We start from the raw sequence: 19,802 nt of genomic DNA on the forward strand, positions 1-19,802 counted from the left end.
AATAAATATTGCTCTGGATAGGACAAATCTGACAATGAAAACCTCAGCCAAGTTCATACAAAGCAGAGGAACCTAGAGCAGCCACATACCTATAGAAAAAGTGGAATTGCTCTCATATCCATAGCAGTGACTTTTAAAAGTTGTATTTCGTAAAGGCCTTCACAGCTGCCTGGTGCACTGGTTGGATGAGCGAAGGTGAGTCAGCTTAGCCGAAGGTGTGTACATAGCGGGACAATAACAGAAGGGTGAGAAGATGATGGATGGATGGATGGATGGATGGATGGATGGATGGATGGATGAGAAAGAGAGAGAGACAGAAAGTACGTAGAAAAACCTAACCCGAGTCTGTCTGTGATGATGTGAAAAATGGCCAGGTGTTTCTGAAACTATATGCATGTGTAACTTGGGAAAAGCCTATATGTATGACAGGGAGAAGCCTTCTGTAGAAGTCTGGGCCTGATTCCTGGTAGGGCTTCCAGAGATTATTTAGATAAGGACAGCATCAGGCCAAAGTTGTTCTTTCCCTAAGCATGGCTTTACTGTGTGGAGTAGTATAAGACCACCATCTGGGTAGGAGTCTCTTGTTCTCAGGGATTAGGCCAAGTTTGCCGTTAGGTGTGTGAATGAATGTCAGCAGAGCTCTTCAAGCACAATCTGCAGATCCCAAGTATCTTTGGCATCCCGTTAGCAGGAGGTCTGAAGAAGCCTGCTTGTGAACTGCACTGCAGGATGGCCAATGACCAACAGCAGCTTCGCAACAAGCAATGCCTTGTCTCTTCCTCATTCCACATTCCAGACAACTACATCAAGTACTGCTGTTATCTGAGGCCCTTAGCTAGGATTGTAAAAATGTGCTGTAAATTCTAGATTTTTTTCAGATTAAAATAGTCTTTAGGAATATAAATCTCCTTCAAAACCTTCTTGGAAGTTCTCCATGCATACAGAAAGCTTCTGGAAGGCCTTCAGAAATGAGGAATTATAGAACTGGGCACATTTTCCACAAATGGCTTTTACTTCACCAGCTGAGGCTGCTGCCTTGTCGCTTTTATTATCTGCAAAAGAAGGCGTAGTAGCCATCCTAGTTAGCACACAGCTGGGTCACAGGCAGAGATCAGCATAGCTGACAAGTCCTGCAACATATGGGGAGCTTGTTAGGCACAAAGAGGCAGTGTACTGTGAACGAGTCTGGGGTCTTGGCAAGAACATAGCGTGCAGTGGATAAGTTCTATGAAATTGATTTTCCAATAGGGTTGGCATTTTAGTGAGGGAAGGGAAAAGAGGCAATGCGAAACATGCGTTCTTACGTATGAAAAGGGCTTGTGCTTATCTCAGGTTAGCAACAGGACACACAATTCTAGGACTGATATCAAAGGCATTTTTGTTTATTTATTTAGCCACTTGCAAAAGATGCTGGGTTGTCAGCTCCAGAGGCTAAAGTCCTTTATTTGTTTGCTGAAAGGTGCTGCGTGGACAAATGCAGCATGAGTTTCCCTATATAGCTCTGCCAGCGTGGCTCAGCCCTGATCTAGTTTCCATACTCATTCAGTACTTGCTAAAATAGTTACCTTGGGAGTAAACAGTGCCAGCCGCCATCATGGTTTCTGAGATATGGAGTCCAGCCCAGGCAGAAGTTTACCAAGATAACCTCATTGCATCACATGCCAAAGAGCCATAAACAGCTGTAGTGCAGAAGGACTGTGACATTTAAATAAGATATTGAAAATGCAAGATAATCATCACATTAGAATACATCCAAGTATGGGATTTAGAAACTAAAGACTTCCTACCCTATTTTTATAGCACCATACGACATCTAGATTCAATGGACAGACTAGATAGCTGGGACACTGAGCTTCATCGGGGCATATTTTTTTCAGTGATAAATTCTGGTAGGAAGCAAGGACAGTATGGAGCCTAAAGGTACACAGAGAATGTATATGAATGCATTCCAGTCCTAGGTGTGTGTGCATGTGTCATAAGTTGTCACTTGCTAAGAGTCAAAACAATGTCAGGGCGGTTGAATAAGTATATGCAAAAGGGGCAGGAAGGAAATTCATGTCAAGTCAAGCTAAAAATAGGTGGTCGAGTGTATGAGAAGAATGGCATAAGAAATGCAAACAGAAAAACTGCAGCGTCTGAGAAGGAAAGCAGCCATGCATAGGAAGTTAAAATATTTTCTGAAGTTCACTGAAAATATTTTAAATATGTGTGTCATTAAAGATAGAAGAAAGCGGTTTCTCTATTAATATATTTAAGGTTTGGAAGTTAACCATTTCCCCGCAGCCATGAAATTTGGATCTTCTCCCTTTCGTTCTTGCTCCCTTACCTCCTCTTTCTCTTTCATTCCATTTGTGGCATCTCAGATCCAGAAGGAAGGAAAAGGTTCTAGCAACTGCATTTGAAAATCTCCTACCCAACCCAATATCACAAAGCTTGCCATATAATTATTAGCAAGCAATTGCAATGGCAATTGCATTTGACAATGCTGTTGACTGAACTTATTTCAGTCGGCGTTATATTTGTAGAGATACAGACCTTATATTTATGCCTACAAAAAATGTCAACAACTCATTTTAACTTATTTTGAGATAAGGCCGTATCCCACCCTATTTTGCTATTCACTGTACAAATACAGAGGTTGAACCAGACTACCCCTGCGGAGTTTGCAGTCTAGAGAGAGCAGCAGATTCCTCTGCAGGTGGTAGAGAGAAATAGCACATACGGAGTGATCCTTCTGCTCATTTGATATTTCTATTTTAAGTTTAAAATATTGTCTTCTGGAGAAGGCCATTTCTTTCCTTCACCTGTTGCAGATGGAAAAGATGCCAAACTTCATAGACGTCTAACTTTTAGGCCCCAGAATAAGGAGATAATGATGTTATCCTGTGTAATTTGTTGAACAGCACAGGTTATCTGGGTCAGCGCTGAGCAATGTTTGCGTTGCAGCGAGTCTCAGGCATGGCCGTGTCGGAGAGCAATCACTGCCGGCACTGACATTGCTGGGAAGGACACGTTGCAGAGCAGTCTGAAAAACGTCTGTTTCTCTTAGCCAATGGAAATCTGCAAATTTACAGTGACAATTCAAATACCAGAAGTTCTCATTTCCAACAAATATTTCCATTTTGCAGCATTCAACTTCCTCTCAAATTTGACCTTTCCTTCAGAAAGCACACAATGCCACATGTGAAAATAAAGGAACCAAGAGCTCGCTTAGAAACACAATTTTCCATTAAAAGCAGTTTTAATGAACTATATTCCATCAGCCTTAGTCGCTTTTGACAGTCAGTAAGTGATTCAGGTGCCTAAAAGTAGGATTCAGACTCTGTCTTAGAAACACTTTAAGGCATCCAGGACACCTGCATGGAGCTGGGGATGTGACGGCCACATGCGAGACCTTGCTGAGGCTGCAGCTGTGGCTGGGGAGGGACACTGAGCATCCAGACCAGCACTACACACCCTGGGTCAGGCAACGTGTTGGGTTTGTGTGGTGGGGCTTTGGTAGCAGAGAAGGGGTTGCAGGGCTGGTGGCTCCTGCAAGAAGCTGCTAGAAGCTTCCCCAGCTCCAAGTTCGACCTGCCACTGGCCAAAGCCGAGCCCACCGGCCATGGTGGTAGTGCCTCCATGATAACATATTTAAGAAGGGGAAAAAAGTCTCAGGGAACCTGTAGTGGAGAGAGGGGGGAGGCGTGGGCCATGCCTCTGACCTCCCGCGTGGGCGGCTGGCTGCGCTGGGCCACCAACCCTTGTCTGCCAGTGTCAGCCAAGGACCTTCGTTCCCCTAAACCGAGACTTGAGAGGAGTGAGATGTGAGAGAAACAACTACACAGACACTGGGGTCAGTGAAGGAGGAGGAGGAAGAGGTGTGCCGGAGCTGACGTTCCCGTGTAGCCCGTGGTGAGATGGCCAGCTGCCCTCCTGCAGCCCCTGGAGGTTAACGCTGGAGCAGAGATACACCTGCAGCCCATGGAGAACCCCACAAGGACCCCACCCTGGGGCAGAGATACACCTGCAGCCCATGGAGAACCCCACAAGAACCCCACCCTGGGGCAGAGATACACCTGCAGCCCATGGAGAACCCCACAAGAACCCCACACTGGGGCAGAGATGCCTGTGCTCAAACAAGGGTGCGATTCCATGGAAGCCCCCACTGGAGCAGTTCCTGAAGAGCTGCAGCCTGTGGGAAGGACTGACATTGGAGAATTTCATGGAGGACTGTCTCCCGTGGGAGGGATCCCACGCTGGAGCAGGGAAAGACTGTGAGGAGTCCTCCTCCTGAGGAGGAAGGAGCAGCAGAAACAACGTGTGATGAACTGAGCACAACCCCCATTCCTCATCCCCCGGTGCCATTGCAGGGAAGAAGGTAGAGAAATCGGGACCAAAGTTGAGCCCAGGAAGAAGAGAGGGGTGGGAGGAAGGTGTTTTTAAGATTTGGTTTTATTTCTCAGTATCCTACCCTGATTTGATTGGTAACAAATTAAATTGATTTTTTTCCCCAAGTCGAGTCTGTTTCGCCTGTGACCATAGTTGGTGAGTGATCCTTCCCTGTCCTTATCTGAACCCACGAGCCTTTCGTTACATTTTCTCCTCCTCATCATCCCACCATGGGGGAGGAGTGAGCAAGCAGCCATGTAGTTCTAAGTTGCCGGCTCGGCTAAACCATGACAGGCAATTAGTCTCCTAATCTCCACAATTTCAAACAGTAAAACATCCCATCTGATGCTGTTCTTAATGGGCTGTCAGAGCCTGATAAAGGAGAGAGGTCAGTGGCATAGTGCTCTTGAGTCTCACCCAGTGTTCACGACACTCTTTTGGCTCCTCCTGGTGATTTTACACCAGAGCAGCCAGAAATTCCTGCGCTGGCAGTTCCATGCCATGACCTCCAGCAAGTGCTGAGCACCGGGTAGGTGGATCACACGCCTGCGATGCCAAGTCCTAGAGCAAGAGGCAGGTTGCAATCCAGGCACCTGCAGCAAGAACCGGTGCTCTCCTGGGAACCCTCCTAGCACATGACGCGCAGCCTCAGCAAGCTTGGCAAGAAAAAAGAGAAGTCTGGTGTTTGGCAACCTGATTGTGCAAGGAACACAGGGATAAACGGAGTGATAGCTACCAACCAACTCCACGTAACTCTGCCTGCAGCTATAAAAAGACAAGAAGGATTAATAGTTGTCTGAGTCAGCACTTTTTTTTTTTTTGGAGTCTGGGAGTCACAAAGGCAACACTGGAGAGCCGTATGCTGGAGAAGGACAGACGACAGAAGAACATAATATTAAATAATATAAATTGAATTTGTATTGCGGTGTTCTCAGGCCTAAAAAATGGAAACCCTTTTCCTACTTCCTTATTATTTTACTGTTTTGGCTATATTCTTTGTGAAATTACAAAGAAATGTAATTTCTTCTTCTATAGTGACCCACCAGTTAGTGTCAGCAAAGAGTTGTTACTGTGTCCTGGATTTCTGGGCTACTGCTTCAACTTGTCCTTTTCTGATGGAAGCAGGGATTTAGCCGCGTTGTGTAAGATTTGATGTTACAACCGGGATGTGGTGTATCAACCTCCTGAACTTAAAGTTTAATGTGACAGCAAATGGATCTGTTAACAGAACTAGTTATCTTCTCTCCTACATATTTTTTAAGGTTTAATAAGGTTTAATGAGGAAGATTTTTTTAATTCTCATCTGTTGTAGTAAAATTATTACACACAGGTTGAACCAAAGTACATAGGATTTTACATGTACTGAAAAATATGTACTCAGCTGCATTGCTGATGTGGATCACTGAACTATGACCAGCGAAAACTGCCTCCTGGATTTTGCCTTATCCCTTTATTCCTAGGCTACAGATTTTGGACCTGAATTTCTACTGGCATTGTAAATTTACCCCAGCGAAGAATTTGGCCTTCACATTGCAGAGAGACAAATAAAATCTCAGTATTGTGTTTGTGTTTGGATTGTTCCTGATGTTTTTTTGTAGTTTTTTTTTTCTTCTTCTTTTTGCTCCACTGATTCATTTATGAAAAAAGATGATGAGATTCAGGCTTGTGATGGTATTTCCATTACCCAGGAATTGAAGTACTCTGAGCAGGCCAGGACTTGCATAAAGATAAACACACCTACCCAAAGTGAACGCAAATACTTTAAATAAAGAAAAATATTACAACTGATGCCCCATGCTACTTACCCAGCAAACCACCTGCTGTGGATTTGTGGTTGTTATCACACTACTTTCTTCTCTGGCTTTTCTTGGAAGAAAGCTTTTTCAAGAACCAAATTAATTAAATCCATAGAGAGTGTTAAAGTAAAAATATTGTCCTTACAGATATGCACATATATACATGCGTATATGTATAATTAGCAATCAATTCTTACAGAGATTTGATCTAAATCCGGCAGATTAGATTATCTGATAATGAGTTTGTTTTGAGTTTGGGTCTCCAGGGTAGATGCTGGACTCCAAATAACATAATTAGTCTGCAAAAGGGCACCGGCTTCTCAGCAGTTCACTGTCATTTTCTCAAATGTGCTTCCTGAGAGGCATATGAAGATCTTCCATTTCAAATAAAGTCAAAGCCATGTGTCAGTTGCCAAATATATTATAAAAAATAAGGGAATTTCATGCACTGGTCTTTTTTGAGAGTAATCTGCTTATACAATTTCTTGACTCTTAACTCAGGTTTTTCCAGCATTTGTGGTGCAGCAGAATAAAGATCGTGGTTTATTCTAGTTATGAAATTTTAGCTATATATTATTGGAGACTTTAGAAGTAGTTTGATGTGCTTGCAACCAGAACGTGGGCCAAAATGAGTAATGTTTTGTCATCAGTGAATTTCTGCTGCTTCAGAAAAAGTGATCCTACCTTCATAACCAACAAAGATCTTACATCTTATATCTTCAGATGAAACCTGGTCTCCTGTGGCCGTGCTAGAAAAGTGATACATTTTCTATTTGCTCTATAAGCAGAATTGCAGTTGCCCTGGCTTTCTCTTTTGCTGCATAATAAACAAGGAGTGTCGTTTAAGTTTTATTTTTCCTATTCATATATAAGAAATCTCATTCTCATTTGGTGTAGAGACGCTTCAGATGCTTTACTAACATTTTATTGTCTGCCTCAGTAACAAATACGCTATCGGGAGACACTGTGGCTTCCATTAGACTGTTCTGTTCATTTGACTCAAGTGGTCAATAAAACATGCTGAATGACAGCGTGTCACTGACGACTAGAGAGCTTTAAAGAAAAACCATTCTGCCTCCTGCCTTTTCATCCATTTTCCTATATCTGAGTGTACCTCCTCCTTTGTATTTTAATGGAGGCATGGCCCTGTTGGTGTATTTCTATTAATTTTTAGTGATTATCCCAGTGTAAAGCCTTGTCAGATAAAACTGGTTATTTTTTCCAAAAGGGAAAGTAGGTACCAAGATCTCAAAGATTAGTGAGTACTGTGCTGTTGGGAAATGTTGGTTAAATGTACTTTTGGTAAATTATTCTACAGTACTTGAAAAGCATTGGCAAACTGGCTGAGGTCCTTTAAACGAAAGTGTATATATGGCCATCTGATCTGGGCATAGATGGAATAGATGACTGAGAATCAGTGCTAAAAATGACTAGTCTGTGACTCATATTAGGAGTATAAATTGGTGGAATATCTGGTATGGTAGCAAAAGATATTTCTTCCACTCAGATTGGAGTTTACCACATTGCAGAAGCCTGGTACAAAGCCAGCACCACTTATGTTCCCATTTGGCTTATACAGGTCTCTTGTGTGCTCCACAGGGATGAGGTTTTATTTACATTTACTTTGGGTGGTTTTAGTCCTCCTAGTCAAGCAGAAGTATAAGCGATGTAGTTCTTCTCTCTATTAACTAGACATGACACTTCAGCAACTTCTGCCTGACATGCATCTGGTTTTCTGGAGTCCATCAGAAGTCCCTTCTCCTGAGGGATCAATTGAACCTTTCAGATGCCTTCCAGATATTAGATATCAATGTGTGATTTTCAAGGTAACCCAGGAAATATTTATTTCTTTCTGAAACGCAGGTAGGGTTTTTTCCTATTTATCATGTATATCTTTTACAAGGAAGGCATATTCCTGGCAATAGTGTACTGGAAATAATACCTCCCTCTCTCAATACTTACATTTCATTCCTCAGAGAGTCAACAAGTGGCTACAGGCTGTAAGGTGGATGCACTGGCCTTCTTTCAAGAAATTGGTTCTTGAAATCTTGGCCACAAGCAGTCAGCTAAGAGAGTTTTCTTGTGTGTTTTTTTTTAAGATGGAAGACCTAGCACAATTTTATTACGGAAACACGCAGTGCTCTGGAGAACACATCCCTCACGCTCTAAGTGATACCCTACATTATGTGCAGCCGAGCAGACTCCAGCCTTTACCTTGTGCAGGTAAGATCTGTGGGACAGCAAGCTCTTTGGGAGAGGCAGCATCTTTTCATTACGCGTGAGCACACGACGTAACATAATTGTGATATCTAGAAGCCACTGCAACATTTCTGGGACCAGACTGTGAATCTCTAGTTGTAATAAGCCGTTGCTTACCCAAATGACCTCTGTGAAACTAGTGCTTGCAATATGGACCATAATAAACAATAATGACAGAAATAATAATAACAATGCATTTCTGTGGCTGCCTCCCTTTTCTATTACATGGGAGACATTCAGGTGCTACGAGATGGATACAGTATAAAATATAGATGTATTGTATTTGGAAGTAGTAATAATGACAGCACATGCAAGGTGACTGAATGAACTATCTTGGAGAGTGATAACAGTCTATGCTTGGAATGTTAGATCTCTCCACCTCTTAAAACTATGTACACTATTTACAACACCTCTTGGTTGAGTAGGGATTTATTTGTGTTGCTCCATGTCCAACTAAATGTTAAATATGACGTCATGCAGTGCTGCTCCATCTCTGGGTGAAGGTATGAGTGGAAAGACATACAGAACTTTCTCTGTGACATTCCCATCTACAGATACATATGAATTGATAGAAATAACCTTTTGTAATACCCACAGTTTTCTGTAGTTCTAATTTTTATTGTGCCTGCTGCCTGAAAGATGATAAGACTTATTCATAGAATTCACACTCCAGTGGCTTGATAAATATATAACAGCCTGAAAAGGAGTTTCTTGGTGCAGTGCATGTTATTCATCAGGTCTCAGTTTTCCTTGGTTTTGGTCCTAAGGTTTATTCTTTTTTTTTTTCTTTTTTTTTATTTGACATTTTTGGCTGACTTCTCTGTTCTTCTTCCTATCAGTACCCACAAGGAAAAATAGCACTTGAGACAACTAAAACTAAATATGGCGTGACGAAAAGTATGTTTATATACCTTTATTATATTATCTCTTATTCTCTATCTGACAAATGAGGAGGCAAGAATATTGTAAAGTGATATTCTATAGCAGACACAACACTTATCAGTTATTTTCCTTTGACCTTCTGCCTTGGAAAATTAATTCACTTGAGCTGTTCGTAGAACATTAGGGCAAAAATAATGTTAGCACTAGTGAATATAATCTCTGCAGGAAAGCTGGGCAATTATTCAATGGTCTAATCTTATCTCTTGTTTCATTTTTATACGGCAAGTCTACATTTAAAGTATTAGATATACTGTGCTTCTGCTCGGTACCATCAAACCACAGTAAATAAACGCCGCTAAGTGCCACCATGAGTGAAGGAGCTTATAATGAGAAGTGTGAGTAGACATGTGCACCATTCATCATTCTGTTCAGTCCGATATTGGGGCTCTTTTTATCAGCAGTATTCGTAGCGGTGTCATCACCTCTGGTATAAATCTTCTGTCAGTGTCTGTCGTCCCCGTGCCCTATTAAACTCATGCTCTCACATAATCACTGAATGACCTTTGGATGTCTTTCATTAACCTCTGACCCAAACCCCGCTGGCTTCTTGTTGGTAGGTAAATCTATAACATGACATTTGCTTATGACTCAACCTTTATCCTTGCTTAATAGTCATGCCTTTCAATTTTTTTGGTTCTGGAGCCAAAAGATAGTTACAATCTTAAAGCACAGCTTGGATTTCAAAGGTTGGAACACAATATTCACCTGTCTCCTAATAGACTTTCTAATATTCTTCCACTGCTGCTTACTGAATCTTATCAATTGTAAATTGATGCAGGACATTAGTCTCGCAAATAATATTTTTGTTTCTGATAGAACAGATGTTTTCTTCTTGCTGTGTTCCCCTAATGAGGGATTAGGGATGGATTGATTAAAATTCTGTTGTGCAGCTATGCCACAGCTTAGCCTAAAATTTTTGGTGCTGGAGATGAGGGTAGCTGTTATATAGCAATAAATAATAATAATAATAATAATGACAATAATAAATAATGCAAGCTTTTTTCTCATGAGGATCAATTGGGCTGGAAAGTAGTTACTCCAGTGCTCTATGTTGCCAATGTCTTACTGCAAAACCTTGGTCAAGCTACTTGCTTTTTGTATGACTCATTTACCTCACTTGTAAAATGGGCCATGGTAAAACTGTACTCTGCAGAATAAAACATGAAAAATGGCTTCTATTTACCTCGTGTGTGCTTGGGAACCAGACTGATACTCTTATTAACCCTGCTCAGCTAAGTGTGCGTATGGAGTTGAGAGCGTACTGAATTCTATCTCTCCTCCTTCAGCCCTACCTTCCCCCTGTGAATGTCTCTTGCCTCTTGTCTTACCACCCAAGCTGTGGAAAGAACTAGCAGGGACTGTGAGGATGAACCACCGCCCACTGTACTTGAAGACCAGGTTCGAGAACATCTGAGGAACTTGAAGGTGCACAAGTCCATGGGACCTGATGAGATCCATCCGCGGGTCCTGAAGGAACTGGCGGATGAAGTTGCCAAGCCACTGGCTATTGTATTCGAGAAGTCGTGGCGGTCTGGCGAGGTCCCCGATGACTGGAAGAGAGGGAACATAACCCCCATTTTTAAAAAGGGGAACAAGGAGGACCCGGGCAACTACAGACCGGTCAGCCTCACCTCTGTGCCTGGCAAGGTCATGGAGCAGATTCTCCTGGGAACCATGCTAAGGCACATGGAGAGCAAGGAGGTGGTGGGTGACAGCCAACATGGCTTCACCAAAGGCAGATCGTGCCTGACCAACTTGGTGGCCTTTTACGATGGGGTGACAACATCGGTGGACAAGGGTCGACCAACGGATGTCATCTACTTGGACTTGTGCAAAGCTTTTGACACTGTCCCGCACGACATTCTTCTCTCTAAACTAGAGAGTCATGGGTTTGATGGATGGACCACTCGGTGGATAAGGAATTGGCTCAATGGCCGCACTCAGAGAGTAGTGGTCAACGGCTCAATGTCCAAGTGGAGACCGGTCACGAGTGGCGTCCCTCAGGGGTCCGTGTTGGGCCCGGCCCTCTTCAACATCTTTGTCGGTGACGTGGACAGTGGCATGGAGTGCACCCTCAGCAAGTTCGCCGATGACACCAAGCTGTGTGGTGCCGTCGACACGCTGGAAGGGAGGGATGCCATCCAGAGGGACCTCGACAGGCTGGAGAGGTGGGCCCGTACCAACCTCATGAAGTTTAACCAGGCCAAATGCAAGGTCCTACATCTGGGTCGTGGCAATCCCAGGCATAAATACAGACTGGGTGGTGAATGGATCGACAGCAGCCCTGAGGAGAAGGACTTGGGAGTACTGGTGGACGAGAAGCTCAATATGAGCCGGCAATGTGCTCTTGCGGCCCAGAAGGCCAACCGCGTCCTGGGCTGCATCAAGAGGAGCGTGGCCAGCAGGTCGAGGGAGGTGATTCTCCCCCTCTACTCTGCCCTCGTGAGACCTCACTTGGAGTACTGCGTCCAGTTCTGGAGTCCCCAACATAAGAAGGACATGGACCAGTTGGAGAGGGTCCAGAGGAGGGCCACGAAGATGATAAGAGGGCTGGAGCACCTTTCCTATGAGGACAGGCTGAAAGAGTTGGGGCTGTTCAGCCTGGAGAAGAGGAGGCTCCGGGGTGACCTTATAGCGGTCTTCCAGTACCTCAAGGGGGCCTACAGGAAAGATGGGGAGAGGCTGTTCAGGAGGGCCAGTTATGATAGGACAAGGGGTAACGGTTTTAAAATAGAGGGAGGTAGGTTCAGGTTGGATATTAGGAAAAAATTTTTTACCATGAGAGTGGTAGAACACTGGAACAGGTTGCCCAGAGAGGTGGTGGATGCTCCATCCCTGGAGACGTTCAAGGCCAGGTTGGACAAGGCCCTGAGCAACCTGATCTAGTTGGAGATATCCCTGTTCCTTGCAGGGGGGTTGGACTAGATGACCTTTGAAGGTCCCTTCCAGCCCTAACCATTCTATGATTCTATGATTCTATGATTCTATGTGCCCCTAATTACAGTTAACTATAATTAGTTAATACTAACTAATTAGTTAACTATAATTAGTTATACTTAATTAACTAAAGTTCTTAGCCGTTATATTCCTGCAAACCCATTGGTGAAAAGGGCTCTCGGCAGCCGACAGGGAAGTAGGTGGTTAGGATTTGTGTGGGCCTGGGAAGTGGAGGGATCATGGAAAATTGGAGAAATGACTGGTGCTCCCTGGGTGAGGGGTTGTGGGATGTGCTCGGTGTCTGACAGGGAAACAGGAGAGAGGAAGTGGATGCGGTACCAGAGGAAACACAAAATGAGGGTATTAACGTGAGGGAGGTTGTGGGGAGAGAATGGGGGCGGATAGATTTGATGGGGGTCTGTCTGCAAGGTGCTGTGGTCCTCATTCAGCCTTTTGAGTGACCACAGGAAAGAGCACAGGGCTTCCTGCGGGAAAATTAAGGTAAAAATCTGAGTGAATGTACGTGGAATGGCTTTTGCATTTTCTAATATAGCGTGTAAAACATCCTGAAACAATGTTAAAATAAGAAAAGATTGGATGACGTTATCTTCTTCTCACCTTTATATATACCTTTAATAAGGATATATATATACCTTTAATAAGGATATTTTAGCAGACTTGTGTATTTATACTGTCACCTAACTTGTGTAAAGGCAACAGTGTTTCCTGAACCACATAATGCACACATGCTCATTAAATCCATGTCTTGATGATGTTGCTACCTAGAAAGCTAAAGCAAAATGCTCATAGTTTGTTCCTGAGTTTTTCCTCTCTCCATTTCTTTTTACTGTGTTCAGGAACAGCAAGTAGGTTGTACTTCTCTTTCCTGTTTCAGTATGAGGCTGTCTCTGCACAGTTGGAGGGCCTATCTCTTCTCAGCTCATGACCAAGCACCATCAAAATGGGGAAAATCTCAAGGAACTGGGAATGGACAAACAAGCAGTTTGTCTCTTCTTTAACTTCCTGTGTTTTGATACAGCATCCCTCCCTGGTTTTATCAGTGATGTCCTCATTTCTCCTTTTTCTCTCATCATTTTCTTCTCTGCTTGAGTATATCTCTTTTGATATCAAGGGAAAAAAACCCTAGTGTTGCTATGTTGCACTTCATAAAATACCTGGAACAAGTTACATGGATACCAAAGGAAACTGTAACAAACCTCAGATGTCAACACATACCCATCCCTGGGGTTGGCTGACTGCCATAACTCTTCTACCTCTCTGGAAAGAGGCTGTTCTAGTCATCAGCCGTCTCCACTAGAAGGTGACAACACCACACGTGCTCAGGACCAGTGTCCTGTGAATGACTCGGACATTATCTCAGACACCATCAGCTTCCTTGTGGTGTCTGAACTCTGGAATCAGGACATAATCGAGGGATGTGGCTGCAGCCCTTTGGCAGAGAGCAGAGATGATGGCGTTGCTGCCTGCTTCAGTCCCTAGGACGATCCTCCTCATTTTCAGCTCACCACAGAGAAATCTTCATGTTGTACGGATGCAGAACAACTGAGAACTCATTTCCTGACCCCAGGCTTGTTACATGGATGGAATTATCAAACATCATACAACTTATGTGTGGATAGTTTGATAACACTACGCCTTTTATTCAACATACATGTACTTTTTTTTCATCTTCTGTTAAATCAAAGTGAGAAAGGATAATGATACGATAAGGAAAGAAAAGATTTCCTTTCCTGTGTGATAACCCATACTTCCTAGCTCATTCATAAGCACCTTCCCAGTTCAACATATGGCTGGTTTCGAGCTCACAGACAGCAGCATGGGGCAAACATTGAGCAGTGCAATGGGACTGGTGGTAAGTTAAACAAAGAGCTGGTTAGATGCCAATTCCAAGAGTGTACAAAAACGTCCTGGTAAGAGGCTCTTGCCCAGACGCTGTCTATTTTCATTGGCAAAAGGGGAAAAAACAGGGCAACATACTGTGTTATACTAATCCCTTGGCCATTAGGGCCTATTAGTGCCCTCAGGGCACTGACACAAAGTGCCGCAGTGGCACGGAGGTAGGGGCAGACAGCAGGGAACTGTGGAAGAAGTGCTGGAAAGATCATTTCTCCCAGAAGTGCCTAGTGCCAGTCTCCGCTTGTGCCCCAGCATCCCTGACGGTGCCTGTGATGTGAGCTGATACCTGGGCGCACGTTTGCTATGTTACTGGATAGGGATCATTATGTCAGGTTTCATCGGAGATGAATGTTGTTATTATGAATAACGGTAACAATCATGATAATAACAATAAGATACTAGAGTACTCCGGAGCTATAGCTATGGATCAGAACAGTGTTGTGCCTTGTACGGCAATGCCCTTTCCATCGCCACTGGAAAGTGAGATGAAGAAAGTCACAAAAGCATGGGAATAGAATGTGAAAATAAAGGATTGTATCGCTCTACTTTTTATTTGGATTTACAAATACATTTGGAAAAAGTTTTCATGGTGGAATTTGGCAGAATGCAGTTGAGAACCTTTGGAAAAAAGTGGATTTTGAGGAGAAACATATAGAGCAAGGACCCTGTCCATTAGAGAGCTCAGTCCCACAGACCTGAGTGGGCTTTTGATCTGGCTGGGACAGAGCAGTAGATTTCAACTGATGGCGACAACTGAGAGGACTTGGGATGACAGCAGCAAAGAAACACAAATGGGTGGCTAATTGTGTGACCCACAGGGAGCACTGGACGACATTAATGGGTATAAAGAGGCCATATTTCCATAAATGACCATTAGTCTTCTGCAAATGTTCCTTGAAATGTAAAGGAATGATTTTCTCTCTCCAATTAATCATCTTGGAAATCCTCCTTCGTGTAATCTTGAAAACACGGGAGAGGACTTAGTATCAGCAAGTGTTGCCAGATGTACAAAATGACAGAGTAATGTGTTGTATAAAATGATTCTGGGTGGCAGAAACTGGATAGGAAGCCAAGAATACTGCACCAACATTTGAGCTGTTCTGCGAGAGGTGTTGCCAGCCTCAGGAGGGAGAACTGGATAATTTATAGGTTAACATTTTCTTTTTATGTGAATAGCATTTTTTCTCATTTATAGTTAATTAGGTTAAGCATGCATGGGGAGCAAGGGAGGATAGATTTTCAGAGAGAATCTAAACGATTAGTAATTTGAATGAAGTAAAAGAACCTGCTAAAAGATGTAGCTCTGAAATTAAATATGTTGCTATAACAAGTGTAAGTATCAGATAGGCATTTTAAAGGTTCTTACATTAATTATAGCAGCAGCATAAAAAGAGGTAGAGCGTATTTACAGATTTGGCACGTGGATTCTTTTCACAAGTAGCCGCTGTTTCATTTTACTAGAGGAAGAGAAGCTATTTGTCCAACCATTTCATGGGTTTACATCTTTTGCACGCATTTCTTGTCTCGGAGGTTTTGGCTCATGTACAGGATCAGTTAAGGTGAACTACAAAGTAAAATGAGCGTTGACTTAACCACTGAGTTTCTTCAAATCTTTTTTCCTGTACAAAATCCTCTTGACACTTCCTGGTTGGCTCAACATTTTTTGGCAGATTCTGTGTGTCCATCTATATGCAGGGAGTGGAACTGTTTCACTAAGGCCCATCTAAAAATGCTGCACCATATCTAAACTGGGGCAAAATGTTAGGCAGACACTCAGAATGGTTCAGGGCATTAAAATCACCTGGGCTGCAGTTCTATTACTGGTATATAGACTTGTCAAAACCGGTATGTTGATGGCGCGGATCACACAGCGTGCTGTCATGTCCAATCTCCCACTACGAGAGCGTACATCTCTCCCTTGCAGCACCACACCACGGGCTCTGTCTCGTCCCGATGCCCCATCTGCCAGACACAACTGGCTGGTTTTCCTCCATATGACCGGCTCTTCGCTCCCTGCCTCCGTTGGGTGATCCAGCACATGGCTGTTGTGGCCAGAGCTATCGCGTTCCAGGATATGTGTGATGAGCAAGACAGAATTTTACAAGAAGGAAGACATTTATGAAAAATTGGTTAAAATGCATTTACAGCTGGAATGCTCTCCACTTTATAATTTTTGAAAATGCTCAGAACAGTTTTTAACTAATTTTCAGTTTCCTTTGGAGACTACCCTTAAGTGTTGGGTGGAGTTTATAAACGTAAGCATGTAAGTTCAAATTTAAGCACTTTTATCCGAGGGATCTGATGTGCGAGTTTTCCCAGCTGAAGAGCATGCAGTACTTCCGAAAATCAGGCAGGACTTTGAGTTAGATACTAAATATAGATTTAACAGTTTATCCCCTGACACCCAAATAATTCAAGAAGTGAATGATTTATGATTTCAAGCAATGAATTATTATTTATACTGGAAAACACTGCTGTTTTTATTGCACATGAGCAGTTCCACACGGAGAGTTATTCAAAGTAGTTTGATGTTTGTGCTGCGCCCATAAAACCCAATTTCTTTTTCTAGACAAAAAATAGCCTAAAGGAATTGAATGCTGAGCCTCAGTGAAAGTCAGAGAGAGATAAGCAGCTAATTCCCTTACGCTTTTTAGAAGATCTCAGTATTGGCTTACCCCAGTTTTAAGTTAAGCCCAAATGCTGCACCAGTTGTGCCGCAGCAGTAGAGCCTGTGGTCCTCCCTATTAGGTGACTCAAAGGAAGATGCATCCCAGGTTATTCAGATTTACATGGGCTGCATGCTTTGTGTTTATAAAAGAAGCAAATAGAGTATGTATAGATTGTGTGTGGCTGTTTTGTGCGTGTGATGTGGTCAAGGGTTGTCTGACTCCAGCCAGAAGTAGAATGAAGCTCAGTGGAGCACAAAGCCCAGACCAGAGGATCCAGGTCCAGAGCCAGTCAGGAACTGTGCTACTGCCCTGCGCTACGCTATGCTGTGCTGACATAGCAACCTCTTCAAAGCAATTTTGGGTTCCTCTGACATGACACCTGTGGTGCAATGCGTTTAAATGCCATGCCCTAGGTCATGCAGCAGAGCAGCAGCAGACACAGTAGAACAGAGGCGCCTGACTCAGAGCCCGGTCACCTTTGGAACCACAGGCCTTCTGTCACAAGCCAAAGGGAATGCTTTCACCCACACCAGGAGAAACATCAGAGGAAACAACAGTTCATCCAAGCTCTTAGTGATCTTGGATACTATTTTGGTCAAGCAGCTAGAGTCGAGGACCAGAGCCCAGAAGTTTGAGTTTGGTTCCTGGCCAACTGCGTCTCTGCCTCTGGCAACTCCTGCAAGTCCTTCACTCCCCCAGCAGCCTGCAAAGCCGGTGCCGAAACAACTTATGGAGTGATTGTGAGAATTAGGTAATTAACGCTAGGCAAAAGCTCTGCCAGGGAGCTGCTCTGCCCTCAGTGGAAGAAACTGCCGTGTGTGCTGTGTCCAGGGGTTATAGATTGCTCTTGTAGGGTAGGATTTAATTGCACAAGGGCTCATCTGTTGGCGCTGTGATCATTGGGAGGTATTTTGACCCACCGTCTAGCCCATGTACTTGCCCCAGCAGCCCCATTGAGCAAAGACATAGTGAAGTTGTGACTGGTGCAGCAGGAGGTGAGTTCAGGCATTTTGGGCATCATCCAACTCCCACAGAGCAGCTTGAATAAGGAGCTTTGTAGAGCTGTGCCAAAGGAGCAAAGGAGAGTGTTGCTGCCTTCAGGGCAGTACCAGATCTGGAAGGGCAGCATGAGTTCTGCCATACCTAATTGCTGCACCTCTAAAGCATGTCCACAGCTCTCCATGAAGTGATTCCAGCATAGCTAGAAAGCTAACAGGGCTGGTCCTTCTGCCCATGTGTTGGTTCCCACATGTGGCAGGAAGGGCCACAGCAGAAGGATCCAGGTGGGGAACCACAAGGCTGTTCATTTCCTAACATCCCTACTGCTTAGAGAGTCAGGCCAGATCACAGGGGCACAGCTCTGGTGTTAGGTGGGTGGACTGTCTGCAGCTGCTCTTTATTTGTCCCAACAGCATCCAAATGTCTTCTTTCTTGGTCTGTGAGAAGAAAGAAGAGAGGAAGGCATGATATTTTGTCACAGGTAAAAACTGCCATACCCAAGGTGATGGATCAAGAAGTGATGAGGTTTGATATGGCATCTCTTCCTTTCAAGACCTGGACCCCACCATTGCCAGGTGAAACACTTCTCCTTGGACCAGTTGATTTTCCCATCTTTGGGAAGGGCTCTTTCCCTTGCATCTGGGCTGTGTCTCTTCTCCAGTCCTCTACCTGACTGTCAGGGCAGTGGGAGGTGCTGGGGTGCTATTTCCTGGTGGTGTCAATCGTGGAGCCTGTGCCAGTGAATGTACCAACGCTTCGCTCATAGTAATGTTCCCTTGAGAAATAATGATTTCACTGGAAGAAGTTGCTAGTACGTTAAAAATGTAAGAAGGACGGCATTTCTCATGCAAACACTTGCTGTCAATATGGCTAATGAGCTATCTGCTGCTAGTTTCCTTCTTTTTGGGGTGGGAGGTGAAGAAGGAGAACTGGACTTTGTGCTGAAGTGATGGTTGTGAGAAGCCAGTACTATGCAGTCATTTGCGAGCAGCTTGTAGACGTTGGGAGTAAAGGTTTATTACATCTCCAATTTTTTGTCTTCCTTTGGGCAGGTGGTCTAACAGCCCAGCAGCTGATCCGACTTTTAAAATCTAATTTTAATTGAATGCACTGCTAGAGATGCCTTAAATTGACTCTTTTTGTTTGAATTTCCTAAGGGAGTTTGCACCAAGACCTCGATCCTGGTGATAACTTATTCTGGCCAATGGAGCCAGTGTGTATTTATTGTATGTCTCTCTGTCCCTTCTCTGGCTTCTGCTACCATGAACACTGCAGTTGCTGATGACTAGGAAATTACTCAAGTGTGAACTGTTTCACTGTCTGTCACTTTCCTCATTAGGCTAGTGAGAAAATGTATGTACGACTCTGTCACACACAGCCCTCATTAGGTTAGCAGTACATTGAGATCATTGCCTGTTTTAAAGATGGCTGCAGGAAAAGGGCTGGGTAGTTTGATGCTCCTCAGTAATAAGTGGAAGTAGCAAAACTAGGGCTCACTGCACTCTCCTCTGAAATAATTGCTTTGTTTGCAGAGCCTGGTCAATGGAATTAAGTGTTACTGCTGGGGAAGTCAGACGGCAGTGCATAATTCCACTTCTTACTTCTTACTCTGAGCGTAGGGGGCAGAAGATGCTCGAGGTAAGACTAATTCATTGTGCAAAAGAGATTTAGGACAATAACACTACCCTACCCATTTTTGGTATCTTCTTATTATTATGCCTGTTAGACTGGAGGAACTCCATTGAAGGTAGTGTATTTTCTTTTGTATGTCAGTATGAGCAAATTCAGGACAATCAGCTATAGCTCTGACTGGTAGCAATGAGGGCTACCAGTGGGTTCCTAATTCCTACCTCGAGCAGTTAGCCAAAGTAGCATTAATCAATATAGACCCGTTTTAGCCATTCCCCGAAGG

Source organism: Tauraco erythrolophus, chromosome 8, assembly GCF_009769465.1.
Source record: "Tauraco erythrolophus isolate bTauEry1 chromosome 8, bTauEry1.pri, whole genome shotgun sequence".
Classification (NCBI taxonomy): domain Eukaryota; kingdom Metazoa; phylum Chordata; class Aves; order Musophagiformes; family Musophagidae; genus Tauraco; species Tauraco erythrolophus.